We start from the raw sequence: 27,913 nt of genomic DNA, 5'->3' as shown, positions 1-27,913 counted from the left end.
TTCTGCTCACATTATCAATAGGAGTGATTATTATAAATTTCGGATTCAAGAACGTTTCGTGCTGGCAACGCACCTAAAACTGACAACTGGGGAATCCTGTCGGCTGTGCAGTTTGAAAGGATTCCATTGTCTGGGAAATTTTCTGTTTGAGTGGGCTACCGCGTAGTTTTAGCAGCTTGAAAAATAAGCTAGATAGGATGCACGCGTCCTAGGTTTGTTTTAGATGAACTTGTGCTTCATCTGCCGAGAGGGGATGGGAAATGGTTGTGAGGCATGGGAAGTTTTAGCCGAACTTAACGTAATGGACGAGCTGCTACGGCACTGCCTGTGGTGGGGAGGCACGGTGAGCCTTAATATTTCATTCAGCTTTTAGTTTGAAGAATTCAAAGGTACAAAGGCGAAAGAATGCTTTATTTGCAGTGCTGTGTTTGCCGAGTACTCTGCGTTATGCAGATCACGGGTGTGGGGTTGGCTCCCAGCGTACCACGAAATGCATATTATTTTAAGCCTTCAGAGGTCTCAGAGCTGTTAAATGTTTGTGCAGAGTTTAGGTTTGTTGCTTGATAGAAATCTTCCTCAGGCTTACAGCTGAGCTGGCTGCGTACCCTAAAAACATGCTGGAGCGCAGAGCTGGGTCTAGGCAGTGTAGCCCTGCAGTACTGGGCTGGGATGTACAATTGCAATAGAATGCTGCAAGTTAGTGCTGCTAAATAGCCAAAAAAAATAAAATAGAAAATTTGGTGGCGCGATGGAAAAATACTGTTCTTGGCTACTTGAAATCTCCTCTAGCCTCGGTGTTAATTTATAGCTGCATAATACTCCGAATGAGCACAGAGCAGAGAGTTGGAGGATTTCTGGGACATTTCAGCAGCTTTCTCAGTTTCATTAAATATTGAATCAGGAGTTCGCTTCAAGCTTTAAGAGAAGAACTTTTGGAATATTCTGAGCCCTGTCACAAAAGTACTATGCTTTATGGCACGCTAAGCATTATTTTCTTATTTTCATAAAATTAAAAATATCGGGAGATGGGGGTGTTGTCTTTAACAGTGAAACCCATCAATTATGAAAGCAGATTGATTTTGGTGTGAACTGTCCTAACAGAAAAAAATATAAATTAGCTGAGTTGTCAGAACTGTTCAGACTCCCTTTCAAAGATAAATTTGCAATGTTTTAGCTCTACTACATTTTCCAAAGACTTCCAAAGAGGAAGAACAGACATTGTGGTTTTAGGTTTGAGTAATTTTGATTAAGTCTCTTCACCATTAAAAATGTAGTGTTAGGTTAATTTTTTGCTCGTTTCTTTTGGGTTATTTTTCTACTTTTAATATCATTGCAAGCGCAAGATGGATTTTTTTTTTTTTTTTTACAGTCAGTTTTGCAACAATTGCCTGTATGACTAGGGTTAGAAGTTAAGATTTCCTGAAGTTATACAGGTTAAGAGTATTAGGTATATGATAGCTTTATGGTACTTAATTTTATCATATTTTTTTTTCTGCTTATAATTTTCAGAATTGTGTAATGGTGATCAAACTTATTTGGGTGTTAACTTCTTTGAAAAATTGCAGACCACTGTTTCATGTGCTCATTTGTTTTCTGGTGCAGCTCAAGTTTTTAATTGGAACAAACCTGCTTGTGCTTTCTCCCGGCTTTGTAGGAAATTTCACTTCTGAGAGCAGAGATGAGTTTCTGTTAGGCAGGTTCTCCGTCTGCTTTGTTTCAGTCTGAAACGTGCTTTAATATTAAGTTTTAAATGAGTATTCTTGTTTCTGTCTTTTGCATAACAAAGCATGAGCTAATGGGGATAATGTTTACCTGTGGTTGTTCTGGGTGTTTTCCTGCTCTGCCTGTGAGAAGCCGGAATGTCTGTAATCTCACCTGTCCCTGTTGTAACACTTACTGCACGAAGCAGCATCGCACAGAGCCGGAGCAAAGCTTGACTGCGTGCATCGCGCGCCTACTTTGACTTAAAATTGCTGTAGCCATCACGTAGACGATATTGGAATTTTATATATCTGGCGGGGGAAAAAAAAATATTTCCTTTTAATATTAGTAAAGAATTCTGTGGCGTATCTTTCTCTGTGCATGCTACCATTGGGCTACCTAAAGAATGGGAAGGGAAGAAAAAGAAAGCTTTTCTGTGTGTTTGTATGCATCTTGCTTGTTTTTCTGGGCCTTCTTGTCTAATTGCTGCTGGTGTAAGGTGGCATGGTGGTAACACACGTGTACAGCATTAAGGTTGAAATAAATGCTGAAATAATTACTGTGGAAAGCAGGACCTAACCCTGTGAAAATATTATTCTTCTATAGCAAGTATTAATGGGTGAAGTGAGTTTCTTAACCGTCAGAGACAAAAGTTGTTAAATTCAGCAATCGGTCGTAGCGTTTCTTGCTCTCTTTAAAGCTGTAGCCTCCAAGAAGATTTTGGGCTGAGATATTCTACTATTTTACTGCATTGTACTATGTATAATCTACTATTTGAGGTGAGCCTTCAAATAATTAAACTTATTGTGACCCTTCTAATTGCGTAAGCCTTTCTTTTACATTGCCCTGGAATTTTGATGAAGTGGTTTCAATAACTGCTAATTTTCACTCACGGTACTGTGCTCTGGAGTTTGTTGTTTGGTCACCGTGGATACATTTGTTACCTATTGTATTGGTTTTGCATTCATCATTTCGAGTTGAACAGAAACGTGGAATTGTAATAGCAATAATAAAAATCCTACAAAATGATGTAGCGTGTTTAGAGAGTAAGCCAAAAGCCAAAGAAAATAATACATTTCTGCTAAGCGTTTTAATAGGTAGGTGTTTTGCACTTAAAAACATACATAGCTCCCCCAAAGCAACATTGCTTGCATTTGGCATCGAGTTAATAATTTAGCGTAAGATAAAAGTCAGCTGCTACCGTTCTCAGCAGCTCCGAGAGGAGAAGCGGTGGGTGGCCGTCAGTGCCACAGTGCTGATGCAGCGCGCTGAGAACGGGGGACCTCCTCCAGTCCTGCTTAGTGCGAGGGCTCTTCCGTGGCCCACGGTTGGAGCTGGACGCTGCCACCTTTTACCTTAAAAGGTCCCGTCGGCCGCTGCCGCCTTGGCTCGGCCACCTCGCCAGCATCGCGCCTTCCTTGGTCCGTCAGCGCGGGTGGCTCGCGGGAGCTGGCTCGTCCTGTGAGCGTGATGGCCCCCGTGGCCACCCCTCGGGCTGGGTGGCCAGTCTGTTCGGGTCAGGTGGAAAGCGCTCTTCGCTGGTGGGGAGGGGAAAGGGGAGAGAGGTTTTGGTGTGTGCCGTGCGCTGGCGCTGTGTGCGGCGGTCGTCGGACCAGAGGAAACGCTGCAGTGATATTGCAGTTAGGGGACAGCGAGCGCTGGTCCTGAGGGCTCGGTAAATCCTGACTGGAAGCCAGTCCTCCACCCCCCACCCCTAAAAAGTCCATCCCCCATGCGCCCCCATGCCTTGCCCTTACTGAAGAAACACAACCAAAAAAAAGAACTAAAATTAAAATTTACAAAGAAAAGGGGGAGGGGGAGCAGGGGGAGAACCTTGTACCTTTCCTTTTTTTCTTTTCTTTTTTTTTTTTCTCCCCTTTTTTTCGCCCCCGCCCCTTTTTCCCCTGCCCTCTGTGGACCCATTGCTGTTATAAGTAACTTCTGTTCTCAGTGTTTCTGTTCACATTGTACAGGAGACCTAATATATTGGGAAGGAAATGAATTTCCTATGGGATAAGATAATAGAACTATTAAGGGGAAAAAAACCAAACTATTTTTGCTTGAAAATGCCATCACATTTCTGTGTGCGTGTTGGTGGTTTTCGGTTTTGGTGTGGTTTTTTTTTTCCAGTCAATGTGGTAGAGTGTAGTAATTCATCTGCATACATACTACTATTCTGAGTATCACTTTTTATTTCTGGAACACTTTCTTGTAGAAGAGATTCATGCTGGATGAGTCATGGAAGAAAAAACTACCCCTCCACACACCAAATCTCACCACCTCTTTAAAGAAAACACACATTGTACAAACCAACCAACCACCCAAAAAAAACCTGTTTAAGCAGTTTCAGTGAAAACATTTAGTTGTCCCCAATTTTATTTTAGGAGGTTATATTTCCTTCTAGGTTAGACGCTGCAGAGGCCTTTTGTAGCATTTCTGTTTGTCTTCATTTAAGGCAGGATGAATCGGTGATGATAAGACTGTGCTTTTAAAATGTTTTGAGAAGCACTGATACTGGATTATTAACTGTGTTTTATCCCCAGCCGTCTGCAATAAGAAAGTGTAGTTAATCTATAATGGATGCTGTATGTGACAGAAGAATTCATCTGAGCAAGCCAATGTATAGGATCTTGAAATCTGCAGGAGCCTGATGTTTATACTTGGAACATTACAGCCTCCTGGGCAGTGAAGTTCCTATCTTGAAGCACTGAATAATCATTAATGCATGTATACATAACAATAATAAAAAAATCCTGTTTGAACTTACAGAAACTGCACTGTGCTAGATTGTACCCTTTTAGATTCTGTTACAGAAACTACTCATTTAAAATACCTCTAAATATATCCAGTATCGTGCCATGAAGGGTGATTTCACCATTTCACACACACACACACGAAAGTCATTCCCAGTGTTACCCTTCTTGTGGGTGGCAGAATTGCCCCAAAACCAAAAGCAGAATTAATACCTCCTTGCTTCGTTAGATAAGATTAGATCACAGTTGCTTCAGCTGAAGCTCCTTTAACAGAAAGTGTGTGTGCAGGTTTTAACTGGGAGGACTCTGAAATATAACCCCGCATCCCTTCTTAACAAATGTCTTGCTTCTGTTAAGAAATGAAACGTTAAGTAGAAACTGGATTTTTAAAATTTTCATTATGATGTCATGCCTCTGTCCTTTTTCATCTTTTTTTCCTAACAGACAATTCAAATAAATGATTTTTTATAAAATATTTCAAAAATAATGGGAGCCTTTGAGCACAGAATTATCTGAGAGTCATATGGCTTCTACCTCTCTGTGCCTTTGTGCAAATATCCTTCCATATTACTTTGATTTTGTTTTATAACCTGGTGGCAGTTCTAGAAATTCTTGCAATTACAAAAATGTTAATCGGGTTACAGGAATCCTTTCAAAGCTTTTGCCTCTCATTGCACTAAAGAAGATGGCGGTAGTTGAAAAAGAAGAAATATATTTGGACTTGATAGAGGAAATATTTCAATTTAGTATTAGATCATGAAAAGTTCTTGAAATAAAGTAGAGGTCATAGGGGCTTTAGTTTTTAAAAGGGCTTATTACATGTAATATACCGCAAAGATTAGTTTTGCAGCTGCAATTGCATAGATGATTGGTAACATTCAAAGAAAATGCAGCAAAAGAGGTTGGCTAGAAATACCAAAGCCTGAAGTGTCTGAGACAGTACTTGAATCAAATTGCTGGAGTTGAAAGTGGGAAGAAGCCTTGCTCTGTCGTAGGGCTAAGTCATTATATGGCAGAGCCATGTTCCGTAGGTCGGCCTGTATTCTCAGTGGTTTTAGCAACACATTTCTGCAAAGTCTGCTTAGAGGTGAAAAATCTAATACATCAGCCTGATGCTCATGAGCATGTTCCCCTCTTTATTTATTTTTTTTTCCTTTCTACATCTGCACCATAAAGAGTTACTCCAGTCATAAGCATGGTATGACAGCTTGAAGAAGTTGGCAAGGGTCTGGATCAAATGTGAAATAAGAAAACGCAACTGTAAATTGAAATTGGAATTGTGAGGGAGGCTTTTATGAAAGTTCAATTACTCTACGCCCTAGCCTCTTGTTAACATCTATGATAATACGGTTCTGTCTCCTTTGATGCTTTAAGATTATATCCATTTAAAACTTCTTTAGGTTTGAAAAAAAGGTAATATGTCTTCAGTCCTTATCTAGAGCATTGAAACAAAAGCACTTGTTCTCTTTCTACTTTTTTTTTTTTTTTCTTTTTCTTCTTTTTTCCCTATTTCAGCTTTGGCAAAGGTCACAACTATTTTTAAAAGTTGGGGTTAGATCAATCTATTTCTTTTTTTAATACCTCAGCTAGCTGGCTGAACCAGTTGTTTGGAAATCATGGGAAATTCTTTCATCACTAGGGGATCAGGTCCTGGCTCTATTACCCAGCCAACTAATTTACTCTGTTTTATAGTCCCTGCAGATTTCAGAATTTAAAACCATAATGTACCACTTGCTTTTCAAGTAAAGCTTGAAAAGCTCCTGAGGTTTGGTAATGTATAGTATCTTCATCTCTGAAGCAGTTATAGGAGATACGAAAGTGAGATTGAGTGGGAGTGTCAGCTAACTCTGGGTATGGCCGTTTGAAATTTTAGCACATACATAGGATCTCAAAGGGCTTTGGCTCCTGTTGGTAATTTTTATACTGTGTATTGTTTGTGTTTTGTTTATTATAATGCAAACCGGCAGTCTCTTCCTCAGTTCTCCCCTTCAGAAAAGAAGGTAGAGCCTAAAAAGTGGATTTATGTTAGAAAACCGTCTCTGAATATTAAAACTGCTTTCTTAAGAACAAAGGAAAAAAGCTAGGCTTAATTTACTCTTTGATTATTACTTCTCAGTGGTTCCCCTATTTATTTACTTTTATGCTGTAATTGAAAAAGCAGATGGACAGCACAGTTCATTCAAATGAAAGCCATGAAAATTTTCTCAGCTTCTTTTGTTCTTGTTGACCTTGTTTACTCGGTTTGTTTACTATGGAGTGTAGTAAGTTATGAAGACCGAGGGAGATAATGGCTCTGTTTTCCAATACTGTTACTTATCGTTGCACTAGGGATCAATATTGAATAAAAGAAAAAAAAAGGTGGTGGGGGGGGGGGAAACCCAGTCAGAAAACACAGAACCTTGGCAAGATCTGCAATTGGGAATGCACAAGGAAGGAGGGAGGTGGGGAGGAAGCCGGTCTTGGCACCGCAATCCTTATCAGTGCTCTTCTTGCTAAGCCAAGTCATTTTTCAGTGGCGACCTGAGGGTCTACTGTCTCTATAGTGCAATGTTTAGCAAATTAGTTTTTGTTTGCTGATATTTACCTGTGAAAGCCAATCCATTCACCTCTTGTCAAAACCAGACACATATCGGGAGCATGTATTTTGCCAGCTATGTGACTATTACATACATGGCAAGCGCGCCCCGCTTTTGTTTTTCTGTTATTACTGGTAAGTTGTGCTGCTGTGAGCAGCAAATTTTTCAACGGTATAAGTTGTGTGAGCTTGTCGGCTTACAGGTAACACAGACAAAAAATAATATCCTTGCTTCAACCCGTCATGCAGTACCTGTTATTTCCAGTAGCCGTTTTTATTTCTTTAAGAAGGAAAACCAAACAGGCATATGTTAAACTTTACCTAACCTCCTATTTAACTTTGCAATTCCTGCGTTTGTAAGGGATAAATTCTCGCAGGTCAAACAGGCTATAAAATGGTGTGTGTGCATAAGTGAAGGCATATTTAAATCTTTTTGTCTCCCTCTCTGACTTGAGGCATGGCAGCCATGGGAATATGGGTGCTGCAAAGCCATTGTAGTGCATTATTTCTGGTATCCTTGTGTGCTTTTAGCGCTCAAGACGTGATGTAATCATTTACAAACACTTGTCTCGCCAATCCTGACCACAGTCTGTCTACCTTGTAAAACTGGTTTAGTCCTCCTCTCCACAGGCAGTGCTAGGGCAGTTGCACTAACCTCCTAATAACACATTTAGTTTCTGTTGGCTCAAATTTTAGTGGCACTGAGTGCCTGGAAATTGCCTTGGTCCGCACGGTATGATTTTTCTCTCCTCTTTCATTCTTTACTAAGAAAGGCTCTAAATTAACTTTTTATTTTCAGTTGGGTTGAAGTAAAAATTTTCAGTACATTTATAGATTCCCAGAGATTTTCGCTTTTTATTTCCTTTTTTTTTTCTTTCTTAATCCTTTGCAGTATTTTTATAGAACATTAGATATCTTCTTATATAGGTACAGCTGACAAACCTACCCAATGCTAATTAGCAGCCCACCATTTGGGTTCCTGTGGGCTCAGTAGCAGCTGGATGTCTGACATCTCTTTGGATATGTCGTATAGAAAGCATTGGTCAGATCCATGTATATGAGTGTCGTGGTTTTGGCCGGATTGGCCAAGCGGAACGACAGATGGCCCTTCCCCCCCTCTCTCCTCAGAGAGGAGAGGAAGAGATAAGGAGATTTATGAGTTTAGAAAAAGAACTAAACTAATGAAAATAATAATAAATAAGAACATAGTAAATAATAATAGAATAATAAAAATTAAAGAAAAAAGTATACAATATATACAAAACTGTATCCAGCTCCCAGGATGACGATCGCGTCACCAGCAGACACAGGGAAACTCCCAGACTGGAGTCAGCGACGGACAGGAACTGAATTCCAGAACTTAGACTCAGGAATGCTCAGATCGGGATCAAAGGCAGACGAACAGACAGGGTCCTCCTCAGACATCGGCCGTTGAAGAAAAAACGAGCCAGAGCCCCCTTGCCCCTTTGATCCCTCAGCTTTTATACTGAGCGTGATGCATTGGGATGGAATACCCTGTTGGTCAGTTTTGGGTCACCTGTCCCGTCCGCTCCTCCCTGCGGGTGGGACCCCTCTACGCTTCTCCGCTTCCGACCCTCTAACGGGGCAAACAGCGAAGTTAGCTGACCTTGGTTGTTACAGCAAAAAGTATCAGCAAGAGCCTCTGTGCGTACCATTCCTTGGTATCATCAGGTCTTATCACTCTGAGAGTGAACAGTTTCTGACCAATATGTGGTTAATTTCAGACTTTAGTCAGTTAGAAGAGGCCCAGCTAAAAAGTAGAATTACAAATCAGAAAACTGGTTCTGTTTTACCTCAAACCTGGACAATGAGGCAAGTGTCCTTCATTTAGCTCTACATGCTCTTAACAGTACGTGCAATAGATTACCTTCCCAACACACAGGTTTTCAAGGTAAAGAGGGACATTGCTACATATAGCCCACACAGATATGCTCCTTTGCATAAATGAACTTACTGAATATAATAAATAAATACTAAAAGGCTGAAAACACATCAAAGAAAAACCCCAAAGCAACGTTTGAAATCTCTCTAACAATATAGATACAATCAAAGTGTGATTTTTAGAAAGCCTTAGAATGTATGAAACATATATAAACTCTGCTGGCATAGCAGGGCAGGCAGAGAGCAGGGAAAGCACTGTGGCGTGCTGATGCCGCAGCGAAATGGTACCGGCAACACCACCCTCCACAAGCACCCCAAGCTGACCGAACAGAACTGCTCCGTTTTGCCATTAGTGACTAACTTGAGGCGAATTTGTCATCACGTGCTATCATCAGTACGCAGGGAAGAGAATTTATTTAAATAGCCTGAAATTAACCTTGTGAAGGCAATGAACGATGATGCTACCCATCACTATGGACATCCAGACAACTCTACAGATTTTAGGAAGATAATACAGATGTGTAGAATATTAATTTATTTTTATTGCTTAATGTCCTGTGCCTGGTTGTTTTTTTTAAAGTTAAATATTTCCAAAAATATCAATATAGTGAGGAAAAGCAGCAGCACAGAACTATCTCAGGTAGGCAGTATTTGATGATACTTAGTAGTGAAAGAACATTATCAATTAATACTATTAAAATGTTCCTCAGTTTATACTAACAACGTTCATGTGATTTGTGTAACCTTGTTGTGCATTTCTAGTAGGAAGATTTAATCACAGGAAAATTCACAAAAATAATAATTGCATGATGCTTTATTGTAATTTATTAAAGCAGGTTTTATGTTAAAAGCTATGCCAGCACATTTTCAGCAATGCAAAGCTCACTTAAGATTCACCTGGAAACAGAAATAGTGCCATCTGACCTCAGTATGTAGTCAAATTAATTATGAATGTTTTATATCAAATATCTGTTTGAAAGACCCCAGTTGAGCTAATATCCTCCGAATCTCAAAGATAAGAAGAAAACATGTTCATTCTAAACTATTAGCCCTTTTTAGGAAGCTCACAGTAATAGATGGCTAATGCTGTTAGAGAATGTTTAAAGTAATAGATAAGTTAATCTTTTAAGAAAACTTTCCAAGGTGCCTGAGACAGGCAGATCTCCAGTTTTGCAGGTTCTTCTATTTATGTAGCCAACTTCAGTTCTAGTAAATAATGTAGGGATCTGATTTCATAGCATATTGGTTGAGGTAATATTGACGGTTTGTCTGAAAGAAGTCGGGCAGTTTTTGAAACTTGTTGCTGTAACGTATGTGTGGCAACTGCTGGCAGGTACACAAAAAAGCTCGTGCATGTTCAAGAATCTTTCAGCAAAAATTGAGCTTTCCTCACTGGTGTTGTTTTTTACTGAGTCAGATCTGTCCTTCATAGTGAAGGAGGAAGTTTTCAGAAAGTAATTATTATTTGTAATGAACTGTGGAAAGTGTTGGACTGTGTTAATAAATTTGCTTGAACTCGATTTCATTTACCAGACCTAACATGCTGAGAAGCTTCCATGGCCCCCAGTAAAGTAAGAGTTTCAACTGTGCTGGAAATATTAAATCAGACATAGTCTAATTAAGGTAACTGTCAAAAAATTTGTAACAGTTGTGTTTAATATCTCCAATAATTTCAAATGTGAATTAAATGCTCTTTAAAATCTTAAATTGATCATCAGCAGTGTAGTCAAGCTTTGACAGCCACTTGGGCAGCCCAGACTGGTGGTGGAGGATGCTGTCATGCCCAGCCGCATGGTCGCCATGTGTTTCTTCCTCACCTGCCACCAGCCTGGAATTACAGGAGGGAGCATTTATCCATTTGGGTTGCAGCTCTTGCTCAAAGAGTTGTTTCCCGTCTCTTCACCGGATGAAGCACTGAATGCGATGGAAACATGAGCTTGGGTAGTCGGATAACTTGAATTGCATTGGCCTTGCACAGCGAGCCCCACTTACAGCAAGATGCACCTGCAGGAGGGAATGTGCTGCTGCAGGTCTCCCCATGCTAGAGGAGCTCTGCACACCTGTGAGGGAAGGCTCCATTGGTTCCCTTGTCCGCCTGAGCTTTGATGGTTTCCGTAGAAAGGCTCAGGGATTAACAGGTAATGAAAGCTATGCTGATTTTTTTTGTGTTTTTTTAGGAAGTGATTTTAAAGCATCAACCCCTTTTCCGGAAGCTAGCAAGCAGCTCTCAGTTGCAAACAAAATATGGTCGTTATTGTTTTTATTAATTTCTGTTACCAAGTCAACAATGCCAATAATAATAATATGAAATTCTAAAGTAAACTGAACTATTTAGTTCTGTACGTCTCTAAGTCCATATTGATTCCTATTCTTGTTTAAAGAGAAACAAACCAAAACAAACAAATAAACCCTACAAACCCCACAAAAACCCACCAAAAAACCAAAGCTACCATAACTGTCCTTTTTAGGTTTACATTTGCAAGGAGTTCCTCTATGTGGATAAGATGGGGCCTTGCAAGCTTCCCTGGTTACGTACAGGTTCTTAATTCACAGTAGTTCTATTTAAATTCTGTTCACTTTCAAGGGGGCAACCTCTCCAGTGATTTGTTGAACTAGGATGCTTTTTTTTGTCTCATTAAGGTACATTATTGGCAATATCATTAAAGAGATGAGGACAATTCAATGCATAGTTTAGTAGTTTATGGTGATTCTTCTCCAGTTAACAGACTCTACACCAGTTAAGCAGAACAGCAGCAGCAAGGAAAAGCTGAGGTTCATTCTCCCCCACCCTCCAAGCAGAGGAGGCTTAACGTTTTTCTTAGAGCATCATCTCATACAGCTCTGTTGAAGTTTCTGACCACAAATCATACCAAGCTATCATTTCTGTGGGTTTGTAGCTCAGCCAGAAAAAGCTGCGTGTGGGAGAAGCTCATTTCTAGGCTCCAAGATTTTAACATTTTCAATTGTGTGCCTGGAGCTGCTGAACGGACGTGTATTCAAATTGTATATGGGTAAGAATTTCTAGTGACAAGGAAACTTTAATTTGTAATTAGAATGTCAGTTTGACTTTTGAATGTGTCATTTTGGAAAGGCCAAATAACATTATACTGTTATAATAAATAGTGAATTTGAAATTTATAGTGAATTTTAAGGGAAAAGAGATAAAAACTTGTACTAAATCATGTCTAATAAGCGGTCATTGCCCACGCGGTTAAAGTACGATCGGTAACTTAAGAAAATATTCTCAAAAATAGATTTCCATGGAAAAAAAATTTAAAAGGTTTCTAGTCCCCTCAGGTGTGTATGTGCATCCACTGCCTTACATGTTTTTTTCAGGGTGCAGTAGCCTTCTAAGAATTACCTCATGCCACTTTTTCTTAGCTTTCAGTGACGAGGAAGAATCCTGAAATCATGTGAGTTGGCAAACTTAACATCAAGGGGCTTTCCAGTAGTAGCATTTTGGGCTTGTTTAACAAAAAAAGATAATTGGGCTAAAACCAACTTGCTTACATCTGCAGAGAAAGTTATAGGGCAACACTGAAGGGTCTTACTGATGCAAGAAAGAGATGTTCTGGTGGGAGTCAAGTTCTCAGCTTTTACTTGCAAGAGCAAGTGGCCTGTTCTCTTCAAGCCATCAGACAATGAATTATAGTGATTTTCTCAGTCTCTTTTTGGCTGTTCTGGGGTCCCCACCAGTCTAGGTAGTCTGAGTCTATCAATTTAGTAGCATGGCCGGACTTGGCATCGGTAATGCTCTGGAAAAATCAGTGTCAAAGAGTTCACAGTGGGGCAACTTGAATGTGAACTCTGCATTACTTACTTTTGCGTCCCTGCCGCAATGTTATTCTACATGCAACTTTAAGCACTTCGTAACAGTTCTGTTAATACGCTTGACCTCGGACACAGAGATCCATTTTACTTTTACCACTTTTGGAACTGCAAATGCTCATGTAGCTGAACACCTGAGTCATTTGATGCTTTCTGTGAACTTAAATGGTAGGTTAAATGAGAAATAAAATCTGGATTTTTTTTTCCACGTGTGGTAGCAACAGAATCTACATAGCAACACCAAACAGCTGTGTGTGCTCTAGGTCTTCTTAACCCATTTTAAGTATAATTTAGCTGTCTGAAGAGTGTAATAAAGAAATCCTAACACTCCCCATTTAAATTCTATCTTTATCCGGACAAGATTACCACATATTCTCCCCAAGTCCAAGTGAAACAGAATAGCCAGCAATACAGGTTTGCAGAGTCTTTTCTCAGATGCTAAATCACATCTTTCTGTAATGTGTAAATGAAGGCAGCAGATCCGTGAAGCTACAGATAGCCAGTGTCTGAGTTAGAAGAGCAGAAAGTGTGAGGTCCCAGGCTAATGCAGATACTTAGACACAAGAACTGTGCCAACATCGGTGGTTTGGGGCTGAAGAAGGGTGTGCAAATCTTAGCTTAAACTTTGTCATGGCTTGGCCCGCATCTGCTGAAATTTTCTCAGCGTTTCAGGTTAACACACACAAAACGCTCTGCTGTGAATCAGGTGATTTATGTTTAGTTGCAACTCCAGATCTGTAAAATTGGCTTAAGCGTAGGCTTTGGAATGCAACCCTTGAACAGGCAATCTGTGTTTGGTTTCAGGTTTTTTGAGAGGCTTGCATGCAAAATTGCCTCATTGCTTGAATTGGTGCCTCTAATTAAACAGATTCAGTGCACTGCAATAGTTGTCCTTTAGTATTACAGCTCAAACTAATGCCCAATGTAACTCTCCTTAAGTCACTAGAATTATGCTACGGGAGAGATAAGCCGCTTTTTCTCAACACACTGTCTTTTTCAGTAAGCTTATATGTTGGGTTTTTTTAAATGCTATTTCTGGATCCAAGAAGTTTGTTCTCGTCTCTGGAATAATCCTATTCTTTTTTAAAGATGCAATGTTAGAAAGAAAAGATGGAAGTCTCAGTGTGTCCGTAGCAATAGGCTTAGAGTACCTTCATCTTATTTTTACAGTTTCATGATGCATTTCTCTTCTTATGTGGTGCCTCTTTGTGTTTTGTGAGTTTGTTTTGTTTTTAAATAAAGTGGTGCCAAATTCTGGATTATGCAAACAAATTGTCTCCTGTATATGGTGATGCGGGTCAAGTATTCGGGGTTTTGATTCATCCTTCAAATTGAGCACCCTTGATAAAATTTTAATTCTTTTTTAGTAGAATAGCAATTCTCTTTGTTTAAAACTCATCGTTATGGAACATTTTGAGTGTTTAGTTGGATGGAGCCATGCAAATAAGAGATAGACCCTACTTCTGCATGCATGAATTAAAAAAGAATTAACTTTTCTGATGTCATTCCACTGATGGAAGGGATAGGAATAGTTAAATATATGCAGAAGTATTTGTAGGACCGAGGTTTGTCTGTGGCTTAGCAAATCCTTGCATTTATGTAGCAATCTGACAATTGGTTGGCTCACTTCACTGGTTTAATATAATTTAATTTTCTTGGAAATGTATTGTAAGATTACTTCTTATGGAAAGCGAAGATAATTAGAGTACGCGAGGCTCCTTCCAGTCCTTAGCGGTAGAGTGGGAGGATGTGGGGAGGGATCCAACTTGTCAACGCGTGGTTCCATTGAAGGCTCTTTGCACTTGTGCTGCCCTCTTAGCATCCCAGATATTGTAACGTTCTTCTGATCAGATTAATGTAGCAAATTTATTAAAATTCAAAGATGGTAGGGTTTGGAGGGGGGTGACTTGCTTGTCTCCGGTAATAAAAACATTGAGAAATCACTTGAAGTATTTGATATACAATTCAATTAAAATAAATGTCTGTTGCCTAAATTGAGTGGATTACTTTTCTATTTTAATGTGAAAAAGTAATAAAAATATTAGGAGTATGTAGAATTATGTGATGCAAAGAAGTCAAATGATGATTTTAACTTCACTCCAAATAGTCAAAGGAAAGCAATGCAATGACTTAAAAGGATCATAGAAAATACTTTCTCGTATAACATGCTCAATAACATCTGGAATTATAATAGCTAGACTTAATGTTATGAAGCTGCATGATTCTGATCCTTCTGATCTACATGGATTATCAGAAAAGTCTGCATAGGAATTCTTCCCCTCTTGGTACTGTATTCTATTGTATCGTGCTTACGAGGCCTACTAGCAATGCCTTTCAAAAACCACATTTGCTTTAGTATCTCTCAAATAACTGTATTACGTAGCAGAACCAAAGCAAGTTAGTTCTTCTGTTTTGTTTTGTCTTTCTAGCAGAGAGACGCTTAAAAATAAAATAGAACATATCAACTGAGACTTTTTTTTTTTTCCTGTGGAGTGACAGTTTTAGGATGTTGTGCCCAAGGCTTGATTTTTTTCCAGTGCCTTAGTAATGAGGTAGATGAAAGATAGGCTTTGAATGGAACGAACTGAATTGTTTGAGGTGGGTTGTTTTTATCCTAGCCTTGCTTCTAGATATATTTCCAGTTAGTTCGAGAAATGCTGAATTCTAGACCATGAGTATCTGTGAAGGCAAAATTGGTGAATGTCTAACCTGAGTTTGCGATGCACACAAAATGAAATTTTAATAGCCATGTAGGGTTATAAGGAAATATTCTGAGCAGAGTGATTGCATAAGGAAGAAGGGGGCTCCCTAAAAAGTTATTTAAATGTTTTATATCTCTCTTTTATGTTTAGTTCCTGGGACAGGGACTATAACGTTTTAAGATGCCTCGATAGACGACCAGAACATAACTAAGCTGACTGAAGAGCAGGCCAGGAAAGGTATTATTACTTGAGCTCTTATCATATTCCTTTTTCTTTAGAGAATGTTTCAGGCTATTCCTGACCTATGTACAAAGTGCAGATGAGTAGTATTTGTCCCTTCCACCATCCTTGCCATCCCAACCAGCGGTGAAATTTGCACATTGGTATGCAGACCATTCCTTGCCACTTTTTATAGCACTGCCCTTTTTTTCCTTTTTTTTTTTTTCTTTTTTTCTTCCTTTGTCCTTTTTTTTTCTTTTTTCTTTCTTTTTTTTTTTCTTTTAGAAATTTACCTGTATAAAATGGTAACCAAAGATACAGAAGATACAGTCCTGCAGCCTTTCGTTTACAGCTACGAGCTGTGTGGTCAACTCAGGAAACCTTACGGAAAAATCTGTGTCAGAACCAATAAAAATGTCTTTGCTTTTTGGGTGAGGAAAAAGTTCTGAATGGAGTGAATAATAACATATCATGGAATAGTTTATGTCACATGATAGTAAAAGGCACTAAAGGAACATCTGGATAGGATACAGAAAAGCTGAAAAATCATCACTAATTTCATATAGCTTAGAGAAATATGAACATATTGTTGGGTTAGGTTTGTATTTTTTGGGCAACAGTTACACTACTTTACTGAAAACTCTTATGTGTACATGTGTAAATGTAACTGGGTTGTAATCAACAGAATTACCCAACAACAAGCACAATTTATATTAGCCAGGGGCAGGGATTCCCATTCATTAAATCTGTGGAGGACATGCCTTTATCTATTTCCGTGGATGCAGCCTGCAGCATCCAACATGTCATGGATTAGATAAATTGGGCCTGACATGTCTGTGTTTCTGGAAAATAGGACAAAAATTTCTTTTGTCCTTTGTGTCTTGTCTGCAAAAGCAATGGTGCTTTCCCCCCACCTATAGAGAATGACAGGAGATAATTTTCCTTGCTTGAAAAACTTTTTTTTAAATTATAGGTATGTTTTACATAGAGATATAAAAAGTTGACCTGCCAGCATTTTCACAAGTGTCAGGAAAAGGACAGTCAACCTACTAACTGCCACGTATTCCAGCTCTCAAAGCATGTGCCTAAATCAGCTTCATCAGGTGTATGCTTGCCAAAATTGAAGTTTCCATAGCCCTTCTTTATAAATAGCCATTTTGTTAGAACTTCTCCACTGAAAAAGAATGTGTTCACTTTCCCAGAAAGACACTAGCCCTGTGGTCAAGGCATTTTTGTGGGCTGCTGGAAACCCAAGCTAAATTCCTTCGTGAAGTGAATACACATTTACACAAATCTAAACCGCTCCAAAAAGAGATTATTGTGCAAGTATCCCCAGTTACTCAACAGCCCAACTGTTAGGACATTTCCCTGAGGCATTGGGGACTTACAGAAGAGGCTTCAGCATGGGCCTTTGAGTAAAATACAGACCTTAATTTCTTTCAATTTTCGAAACTTTTATAAGGATTTGCTTCCATAATAAGTAGGTGTTAGAATGTAGCTTACATACAGATCTGCAGAGAATATAAATTCTTACAGAATTTGCAACATAGAAAAAAATTAAATTTGACAGTGTTTTCTCTCCTCTCCTATTCATAAGCAATAGCATCTTTAAGCAAAGCGTCGACCAAAATGCCGTGGAAAAATAATTATGATTAGTTATCTGTAATTTTGTGATGGCAGGGGCATGTGCAACACCAGGGCCTGATTCAAGGGAGATGGGATTCTTATTTCTTGCTGGCATAAAACATGGTTTCAAACTGGTCACCTGTGACAGAGAATGAAGAGACAGCTTTATAAAAGTGAATTCAGGATAGTCTGATTTGTCGTGGTTTCCTCTTCTGCAGAAGGGTCATGGCTGGGATCTGTTAGTGAGAAAGAAGGTACCCTGCTTGTGCAGCGGAGCACTTAGATGTTCAGAGAGTGAGTCAAACTCTGTTATTTCAAGCTGTCGTGCCGTTGGAATTTGTACTGGTTTTGGCAGTACGGTGTTACTCAGATTTTCAGGGAGTCTTGCTAAGAACCAGAATTTGATGGCTCTGAGCTCTGTCGCTTGAGTCTGCCACCATAGATACTGGGAGGAGCTCATTGTGCCATAAAACATTCGCAGGACCACCTTTCACTGGAATCTTTAATAGTCTTCCCTGCTCTGATTTGTTGGGAGTTGGATTCAACTCCAAGTCCACAGCATTAGTATGTGTAGGCCGATGGTCTTACAGAACTCTACATTGATAGGAAAACCAGTGTTTTCTTCACTAGTCCTAATAAAATTTTGTTATATCTCTTTGTCTGTTATATTGCATCATGGTGTTTATTTTTGCTTACACTTTTTTGAATATAAAGACTTACTAGTTTGTGGAGTTGCTATTTTCTTGATTGGAACTATGGCTATGGAAGCACAATCCCACAGTTTTTGGAAAGATATAAAAACATTTATTCGTCAGGCTATACTGTGATTTAAAACCTAGAAACTGTTTTCCAGCATATTATATGGCACATATTTATCTCTGTTTAAAAAGAAAAAAAAATAATCATTTGAATTGCGCGAAAGCAGTATGTGATTGCAATAAATAGTTTTTGGCAATGATGTTAGTATTTTCTAGATACAATACAGTTACACAATTATTATTTTTTTTACTGTGTTATAACGTGTCCTATTTAAACTTTATTAAAACTAAATCTGTGTCTTTATATAGAATTTCCATAAAACATCTGTTTAATTGATTCTGGCCAAGGTTCAAATTTCTCACATTGATTTCTAACATCCCATTCTTCTATTTCCATTCTTGTTCTGCCTGTTGCCTTCTTACTTCCCCTTTGCTTCCCTTTCTTTTGTCTCCACTTTCCCCCCTCCCAAAGCGGATGCAAACTCCTTGCCCTTAACATAGTCTTGAAGGTTTTATGCTTTATCAGCACCTGCTCTCCTTTCATGGTTGACCCCTTGCTGAACTCCAAACGCTCTACTGCAGACCAGAGCCTGCTAATCATTTGCATCCCCAGTCTTTGTCAGACAAATGAAGAATGGCCAATGTGTTGATTGGTACAGCAAAGCAAAAGTTCTAAGAAATTTGGTGATGATCTGCTATTTCTGGTGAATCAAATGACTCATCTCTTCATGCTGGAAGGCAGCTATCTTGTTAGTGTGCGTGCTTTTGTCTTACGCACGTGCCCAACTTGCTATATTGCAGTCACTGTAGTTAACCTTCAATTTTGGGCAATGGGGCAGCAAAGCAACATCTGATTTCACATCTCCGTAAGACAGCGTGATATAAGATGACCTCAACTGCTTAATGTGAAGGGAATGGCTCTAATCTAATCTTCAAGTATCAGGTGGTACTTAACAGGAGATAGAAAGATTTTTCTCTCCCCGGAGTGCAATGCCTCCTCTCCTCTCTTCTCTTCTCCTTCTCCTTCTCCTTCTCCTTCTCCTTCTCCTTCTCCTTCTCCTTCTCCTTCTCCTTCTCCTTCTCCTTCTCCTTCTCCTTCTCCTTCTCCTTCTCCTTCTCCTTCTCCTTCTCCTTCTCCTTCTCCTTCTCCTCCTTCTCCTTCTCCTTCCCTCCCCTCTCCTCCTCTCCTTTTCCTTTGCCCTGCTGATGAAAATACAGAGACTAATCATTGCTGGACATAGTGCATGTGTGCTTTGAGGTGGCATAGAATTCTGTTCCACTAAAGCTCAAACTTAAGAGTTAATGAAACGTTTTTTCACTCTCTTCGCCTGTCTCTGTGGGGACAGCAGACTGCCAAGAACTATCTGTTTTTTCTTTGCTTCTCAATACAAAGCATGGGTTGCCTGCTAAGATAACTTCAATTTCTCGTCAGCTTCTTTTTCCAGAAAGTCTTGGTCACAGACAGAGCTTCAGGCTCTTGTTTTTTTGCACAAGCAGCTCTGTCCCCTGAGGGCTGAACTGGTTTAGTTTCATTAAAGTATAGTAGAAGTTTTATGAAAAGTAATGTGTTGGGGCTTAGAGACAATCAGTCCACGTGATCTAATAGTTTTTTTATGGCTTTACATCCTGTGAAATAATAGTATGAAATGTATTGATATTTGCTGGTTTGCTTTAATTTTCTTTAAGAACTTCAGATTTTTCATTCAGAGTGGGAAATCAGATATTTCATTGGTGGGAAAAGTTCCTGAGTCAAATAACTTGCAGTACTTTTAATTTAGGAATGCATATAGGAAAAATGATGATATGATGTATAATTTATCTTAACAAGCATCTTTCAAGCTACCAAGAACTGAATAGTTCTTTATAACCAGAAGCCTGTCCTTTAAAACTCCCTTTGGTCTGCTGTGCCTGTGCTCTCTATCCATTTGTAAACCCTGTGCTTTTGGTTCCACTTGACTTTTTCAATGTTCAGCAAGAAATGATACCACTTACTCTTTTGCATACCTATGAAAGACCATAAACGTAATAGTTTTTAATATACATGTTGGGTTTTGTGAGTCAAAAATTCTGAGACTGTAATAGTTTCTGATGTATTGTGTAAGCATTTGTGTCTTTATGCAGGGGAAATAAAAATAAAGTGTGGTTTTACTTCAGTAAGTATACATTTTTGTTATGTACGTATATATAGCTTGTCCTATGTCTGCAAAAACTGCAAGGTTAATTCAGGGGGGAATCTTGGGCCTGGTACGTGCAAAACTGGCATAAATTCACGGAGGTATTTTCACATGCGTTGTCGTGTGCTACCTGTAAGACCAACAGCCAAATAGATCTACATAACCGTAGACTTTCCATCACTCTTTTCTCTGTGCACCCCTCTCCATCCTTCCCTTCCTCTCTCTCTCTCTCTGGAGCTAGCTTTGACCGGGGCAGACTTTGCTCCTTTGACTTCAATTCTGCCATCCTTCTCCTAACTCAGTCACTTCCCAAGTCGACCTACCTGTTATTCAGTAAAACAGGAGAGATTTGACAGCTAGCAGAAGAGCGACGTGATGCTCTGGAAACATGCAATAACTGTTGGCATTAAGTTCCACTTACTCTTGCACTATGCAGTTAAAAATGTGTAAAAACTATTTCCAGTGAATTATTAATAAAACTTGCTGAAGTCGAGCTTTCCCACTGCTAAATGGAAGAGGCATTGCTGCACAGCACTATCCTCATAGAGTTTACTAGTGGAGTGTGTCCATTTCATGGTATTAGTTATATATTTGTCTCAGTTGTATGCTTGTTTCATTTAAAGTAAAGACATCAGAAGTTAATCATTTTTTCTTTCCCAAGCATGCTTTTGAAAAATGGCACTTTTAAAATTGCTAATATATTCATCATAAAAATGAAAAATTCTTTGAAAATCCGTTTGCAATACAGTGATCTTCTGATTAATAACCCTTGGAAATCTGTGCTCATTATACCATAAACATGACCTTTATAAAAACATCAGAAAAATCCAACTGCAGAATATGCCAGGTCAAAGATCTTTTTAAACGTCAAAAAGTGTAAAGCTTTAAAATTAATGTGATTTTTTTAATACTTGGCTGATGCTGGTATTTTTGCTTTATTTTATTTATTTATTTACGGTGGGGGGGTTCTTTCAGTTTTTGTGGTTAGGATCTATTGGGAGGCTGTGACCCCAGGGGAGCACCCTTTGGGGTAAGTCTTAGTGCCCGTCAGCAGGTTACTCCCTGTCGTTAAATACTGACATCCATTTAGTTTGTAACGTCATTTTTGCTGGGCCTGTACCTAGTTAGATCTGGTAAGGTCTAGTAGCTCTCTAGTAGATGCCACTAACCACATACTCTGACCCACTGGTTAGGAGACATCCATGATGCACTAGTCGGTAATGGTGCAGTCAGTCTAGCACCTGTCAGAAAATTTCTTTACCTGCTGAGAGCTGTAGAGAAACACTGTAGATGCAGTTTTGGGGAAACGCACATTTGTACCACTGTGTCCTTCCTCTAACTTCATCGGATTGCAGTGCTCCTCTGAAAACCCCCATGCTTCCCACGCACCTCAAGATGCACCTTATCTTGAGTCTGAATGCAAATCTTTCTGCTGCAGGCTGCAAATCATACTGTGGGTAGCTGCTTTACGTGGGAATAGCTAGCCAAGATGAAGACCTTATGGTCCCGAGAAGAAAAGGGAAAGCTGTTTTTCCTTTCATAGCCAGACAAACTTTTGTTGCCTGGCATTACTGCTTGGCGGTAGGAATGTCTATATATCTTTCTAGCCCACTCTAGGCAAGGCAGGCTTTTCACTTCCTTGGATTCCCTTTCTTACTAAAGAAAGCAAAAAGTTGGATAAAACATGAGCAGTAGGGGGAGAAACTGCAGAACAGAGCTGGGAATACGTAGTTTGACAAAAGTAAAGAGAATGCTTAGTGCAGATGTGGACTCATTGGTCCACTCATCTTCCCTCTAGAAGTTATGGCTGAGAAGGAAGAACAGGTTTTGACATTGTCTTTGCTATTGTGAGATCACTCAGGTCTGAGTGAAAGTTGTGTATTCAGTTGGCTCAGGCGAAAGTGTATTCAGTTAACTCCTAGACTAAAACCAGGGAAGGATGTTGCAGTGCTCAGAGCACTGAATTTAGGGACCTAGGGCTCAATTCCTTGACCTGCAACAGAGTCCTGTGTGATCTGTGAGCAGGTGCCTTATGCTATCCGTTCTAGGTTCCTAGCTGAAAAGTGGGGATAGTATTGAGAATGAATACCAGAATTGCACGGAGAGAAATAAGGCTGCTGGGTATTTAACACTTGATTTTGTTTTGTAAGGCAAACAGACATGAAAAGCTCCATCTTCCTCGAGGGAGGAGAGCTGAGGTTCATGGGCATTTTTCTTCTTTGTCTTCTCCAAAGCCATGATGCTGGCAGTCTTGGGCTTTCTGATTCTCCGGTAGCTGTTGTGGCTGGTACTTGGTATGGGAAGCTGGTAATAAGCAAAGTGGCCAATTTGGACAATTTCTTGTTGTTTCCTTCTACTAGAAACGGCCAGAACTTTACAGAAAGTGGAACATTCATTTTAGATAATTAAACTTTCAGTGATCCAAAAGCTTCCAATAGGGAAAAAAAATCATCCAAATTTGTGTGACCAACTGGAATAAAACCTCAAAGGATTCTGAAGAGCTCAATTAGGTAGGTCATGTTGCTAAAATGAAAAGCTTCGTTGCTGCCCTTGTGCAATTTATAATCCATAGACTATGTTGCTCGTAGCGAGTTAGTGGAATTCATTGCTAGGCAGTGTTAAGTCCTGAAGTTCAGATCGTGGTTTTTCAGTAGATTTTATTTAATAAGAAAAAATATTGTAATTGGCAAAGTATTTTCTGTGGGCAATAGCATATTCTAGATATGAGGGGAAAGGGGTGATACTTTGTGGGGTTCATGGAGGCTCTGACCTGAGGTGGGTAAGGTGTGCACAGTGCTGTGCGCTTTGATGCTATTCAGACAGACTGGACTTTGTTGTCTGTAGCCTGGGCCCACCTGTCTGTTAGTACAGATGGATGATGGCAGAAGAACAGGAAGGAATAAGGCTGCAAAAGGGGAGCAGGAACCTAAGCTTCTTTACTAAAGGGACAATAATGAAAGGAGATAACAGACACCAGAGTATTCATGCAAATATGACACTGCATTTTACTAGTCCAGCATCGTAATAGTAGTTTCACGGGGAAAAAAAAGTTTCATTGTGTTTTCTACACAACGAAAAGAGAAATTTACTCCTTTAAGTGCACAGGGGGATACATTTTTCAATCAAAATTCTTGGATCAGGAGATATGATTTTAGGTTTTTCAAAATGCTAGTAAGTGTGAAAGAAAAAACTTTTTAAAATGGTATGATGCATAGCCTCAGGCTTCTAAAACTAATAACACTAATAAAAAGAATTATTTTTCTAAACTAGCTCACTTTGCAGGAATCACAGGATAAATATTGTCTCTAGACAAAATAATACTTTGAATAGCAGTAAGTGACCAGAGCTGATTCAAACTTTCCAGGTGAATACTGTATGTGCTGAAAAATGCACTCTATAAATAAATAGTGGGTACTGATTTGTGCCAAACTGGAAGAGTTTTGCTTTTTTTATATAAAGGAAGGGAGGAAAAGAGGGAGAGAGTTTAGAAAATATTTGAAAATCTTTTTAAAATGAGTAGTTTTGAATTGTTTGGGTTTGGATGTTTGAAATTTGCCGGTCTTTAAATAATAAAAATGGTTAAGTATCCAAGTACAAACTATAGAATTTTGTTTTGGGTGACAGAAATGTTTCAGCTGACACAATGATTTTATTTTTTCCCCTAATTGTCTTTATTTTTTGGTTTGGCCAGTGAACTGAAAAATCAATTACTTGCAGATCTCCACAGCTGAGACAGTGTTGCATTCATCCTCTTCAAAGTGACTAGCCACTGTTAGCGTTACTAACAGCAAAACCTATGAAAGGAAAGCTTGTATTGCCACAAAGTGGCCTTGATCCTCAACTTGTCTCAGGAGAGTCAGCGGGATCAAGGCCAGTGTAGTTGGAGCCCCGTTTTGAGGGTTCTTCTTTTCTAGTGAGTGTCAAATACTTAATACAGTTGGGTTTTTTCCTTTCTTTTTTTTTTTTTTTTTTGAAACTAAGATTACATGAAACAATATAGTGTTTAAATATAGGTATCCTCATTTTTTAAATATTTTTGAGTTTATTATATAATGAAAGCATTCTCCAAAAAAAAAGTCTGTGAACAATGCAGGAGTCAAAACCACTTTGTTTTAAGATCTTCATTTTCCCTCCTAAAAAAAACAACCAAAAAAACGCCAAAACACACACAAAAAACCAACAACAATAAAAAAAACCCTTACAAGGAGCTGAGTTCAAACACTATAAATGGTCAGAACATAGAGTTTCTGAGCAATAAATTCTCAGCGGGCATCATTTGTTCACACATAGCCTCCTTTCAGCCCATGTAGAATATTATGGGGATAAATGTAGCCTATTAAAATTAAATATTTAAAATTAAAAAGTGTATGTGTTTGTGCACAGAAAAGGCACAGGTTGCACGTTAGCTAACTTTCTGTATGCTGAGCTCATGTTTTAGTCACTTGGGTACTATAATAGCTACTAATAAGTAGTTTGGTGATTAGGTGAAGCCTATTTTGCCCTGTCAGGTTAGATCACTGGTAGTGCTTATTATGGAACTGAACTTACCTTTAAAGTGACAATCCAGTAGTTTTTAAGAAACGCATCTTTTGCAAAAATGAAGACTGTCATACAGTGATAAAAGGGAGTACCCTGGTGACCATAGGTCTTGACAAATTGTGTTAAGCTAATTCCTAAATGCCAGATCTAAAATTCATGTTGCTTTGTCTATGTTATATCCATGAGAAGGTTATTCTTTTGTCTTTGGATGTCTTTAGATTTCCCATTTTATCAGATTCACGGAAGACCTAAATATGATGTCTAATATTTTCGATAAAGGAAGTTCATTATTGCTCATGGCTAGCCTACTGTTCTTAATTGCTTATGTCTTTATTGTCTTGTTGAAGAAAATCCTTTCAAATATAACTTTTCTTTGGCCCATTGGCCAACTAAATTCATAATGAATTAAAAGTTCGAGCTGATACGGAGTTATCCAAATGTAAGTTTCTTAGCATTTATAAGATAGAGCATGAGCTCCCCACATGTCTCTTCACTTTTATACTTTAAAATATCCTGAGCTAGTTTTCTTGAAATTTTTCTAGGAAAAAAAAATAAATCCTCATTTGGCTCGGGCTCTCTAAGTTATATTTGTAATGCTTACTGGGTGTGAACTGCCAGATATTAGGATCCTATATAAAAAAAAAATATTAAAGATACTTTTTGAAGTTACCAGCTGAAAGGTTCTCTGAGCTTCTGCCAAGGCACAATGTGTGTATTGTTTTGACTCAAATAAGCTATCATGGAAATAGTGGGAGAGGCGTGACGTGGGGTGGAAAACTTGGAAATATCCATATCTTGGAGAAACCAAATTATGATACTGAAAACAAACTCAGACTCCAGGACAGAAGGGAAATTGAACATTAGTTTAGGGTGTCTCTGATGTATTGAGAATGGCTGTACACATGGCCAGAAGGAAAGAATTGCAAAGTAATGAAGGAATGAAAATAGAATTCTGCAGAGATTTGCTTTTTTAATCGGTGTTTATGGCGGTAATAGTTAGTGATGGAAGAGCTGCAAAAGATTTAGATTAATGGGGTATTAGTTTAGAGTTCCTGCCCAGTTACAAGTTCCAAATGCATTGGAAAAAAATTATCTGCGTTATTTGTGTCTGCAAAATTTAGGCTGAATGTTTCCTTAGGAGAGGCTGTTTGATAATAGATCTTGTGATTCTTTTTCTGGAAACTAAACCTGCAGTTGAGTTTAAACAATTGGGAATGAGTGTGTGCATGAGGAAAAGCTATGCAGGGGAAGACGTAGCATATCTTTCTTGTAGCCAAGTCATAAAATATAGCAATATGCAGTTGCCAAATTGTTGAGCTGTATATGTTAGGGGACTTGAGGGACAGGGATCTTGACCTCCTCCAGAAACTATTTATTATTCGATATATTAAAAAAACTTGCTCTATCCTGTCTGTTTACTCTATTTTCTTTTGTTTCCTTCATGCATATTCAGTCTTTGTGCTTCTCTTAATCCAGAGTTTAGGGGCAGTATTTACAGCAGTTTATACTCTTTACCTAACACTGATCTGAGGGATATTTCAGGTGAACTGGGCACAAAAATTCGCATGGGAAAATTTCTTATCACAAAATGCTTTTTCATTGAAAGCAAAAATTTGCCCCAAAGCTGTTAATTTTTTGTAAAGAATTGTGTCAAAAATGCCTTTTAAGATAAGGTCAAAACTTCATCATTTTTAAAGAAATCTGGTTTCTTCTTTTTTGGAAAGACTTATAATTTTAAAAATCTATGTTCAATTCCATAGTGAAACATGGTCTCTAAAATCAAAACTGGGGGAAAACCTCCCAGTATTTATTCACATTCCAACTCAAATGAAATGTGAAAGGGCCTTATGGAATGGAATGGACAGTTTGAGGGTGAATCTGTAGGAATTGTCTCTTCATCTGAATGTTTCTGTTCTCTTCCCTTGGTTCTGAGTAGAGGCAAGAAAGAAGTTGCACTGGTGAAGATCATATCGCCAGTGGTTTCTGAAGGAGAACCGCTTGCGTAGGCTATGCCACAAACGGCGTGAACCTCACGTTGCACACTCAGCTCTGCACGGCATGGGCTGTGTGCGCTCAGAGCATAATTCTGTATTGCGTGCTAGACTGCACTTAAAAGTTATTGCAAAACACATTACCTAGTGGTAGCGCAAAATGTCTAGATGCGACTGGAGGCATAAAAGTGCATCCATGTGTAAAAATCCACAGTTTGACTGAGACTGGGGGAAGTCCTCAAAAACTGTCTCAATGAGATATAGGAAGGGGCATAGGTTTGGAGCAAGCTTTTCTTCCAACTTGTTTGCTCACGATTTCCTTGGATGTATTGCCAGTGCCTCTGGCCAAGAGATTATCTTGCCCGTGTTTTAAATTGCCTGAAAATTGAAGGAACAAACGATTACTTCAATCTTGGTTAAAATGCTGAGCTAATTACGCTTCTAGGTTGTATTATTCCTGTGCTTCCTACAAAGAAAATTAAGGTAAAAGCAGTGACATGAATTTCCTAAGTGTCTGGAACATTCATCTCCCATTTAGGATCTGAATGGACTGGAAAGACTCTTCCTCTTTAGAAAAATGTTAGACTATAACATCACTAGCTTGTAACACTGGAATTAGTAAATACTTTAGTACCCTCCTATTTTAAGAAATTGTAATTTGTGATTGTAATTATGCTACACATAAAATGTAACTTTAGACCTGTCCTGCCCTATGTTTTGGGGGGACTGTTATACCTCTTAAGTCAGGCCAGGCATGCACCTAGTTTTTGGCAAGGATGTCTGTGTGAACTTCAGGTAATAATACAGAGCATCAAGCACAGGCTGTGGACAAAGCCTGTCAGTGGTGTGGGATGTTATCCTAGCTTTATTTGTTGAAGTGCAACTCCAAACTTTGCTGGTAGGAAGTCTGTAAAAAGGCTGACATTGAGCCTTCGTTGTGTGTTGATCAACAGTGTTGCATCTCCACAGGGAAAGTTATGGAGGTCTTTCTGTACAAGTTTATCCTACAGAACACAAAACCAGTCATAAGCAATCTTTATGGTTCCTCACCTTGACACAGTGTTCAGTCATACTGAAAGCTGAAAAGCACCTATGTCTTGCTGTAGTAATGTGTTGTCACACATAGCACCGCTGATTTACAAAGT

The 27,913-nt window shown here is 38.9% G+C and overlaps 1 protein-coding gene across 6 annotated transcripts in view; it reads left to right on the top strand.

Moving 5' to 3' along the window:
- The window catches only part of ZNF385D (zinc finger protein 385D), a 438,606-nt gene that overhangs the window by 266,458 nt on the left and 144,235 nt on the right, over nucleotides 1-27,913 (top strand). The window lies entirely within an intron of this gene.

The sequence above is a fragment of the Larus michahellis genome, chromosome 2 (genome assembly GCF_964199755.1).
Source record: "Larus michahellis chromosome 2, bLarMic1.1, whole genome shotgun sequence".
NCBI lineage: Eukaryota > Metazoa > Chordata > Aves > Charadriiformes > Laridae > Larus > Larus michahellis.
Note: the sequence above shows the minus strand (reverse complement) of the source record. Positions and strands in the feature narration are given on the sequence as shown.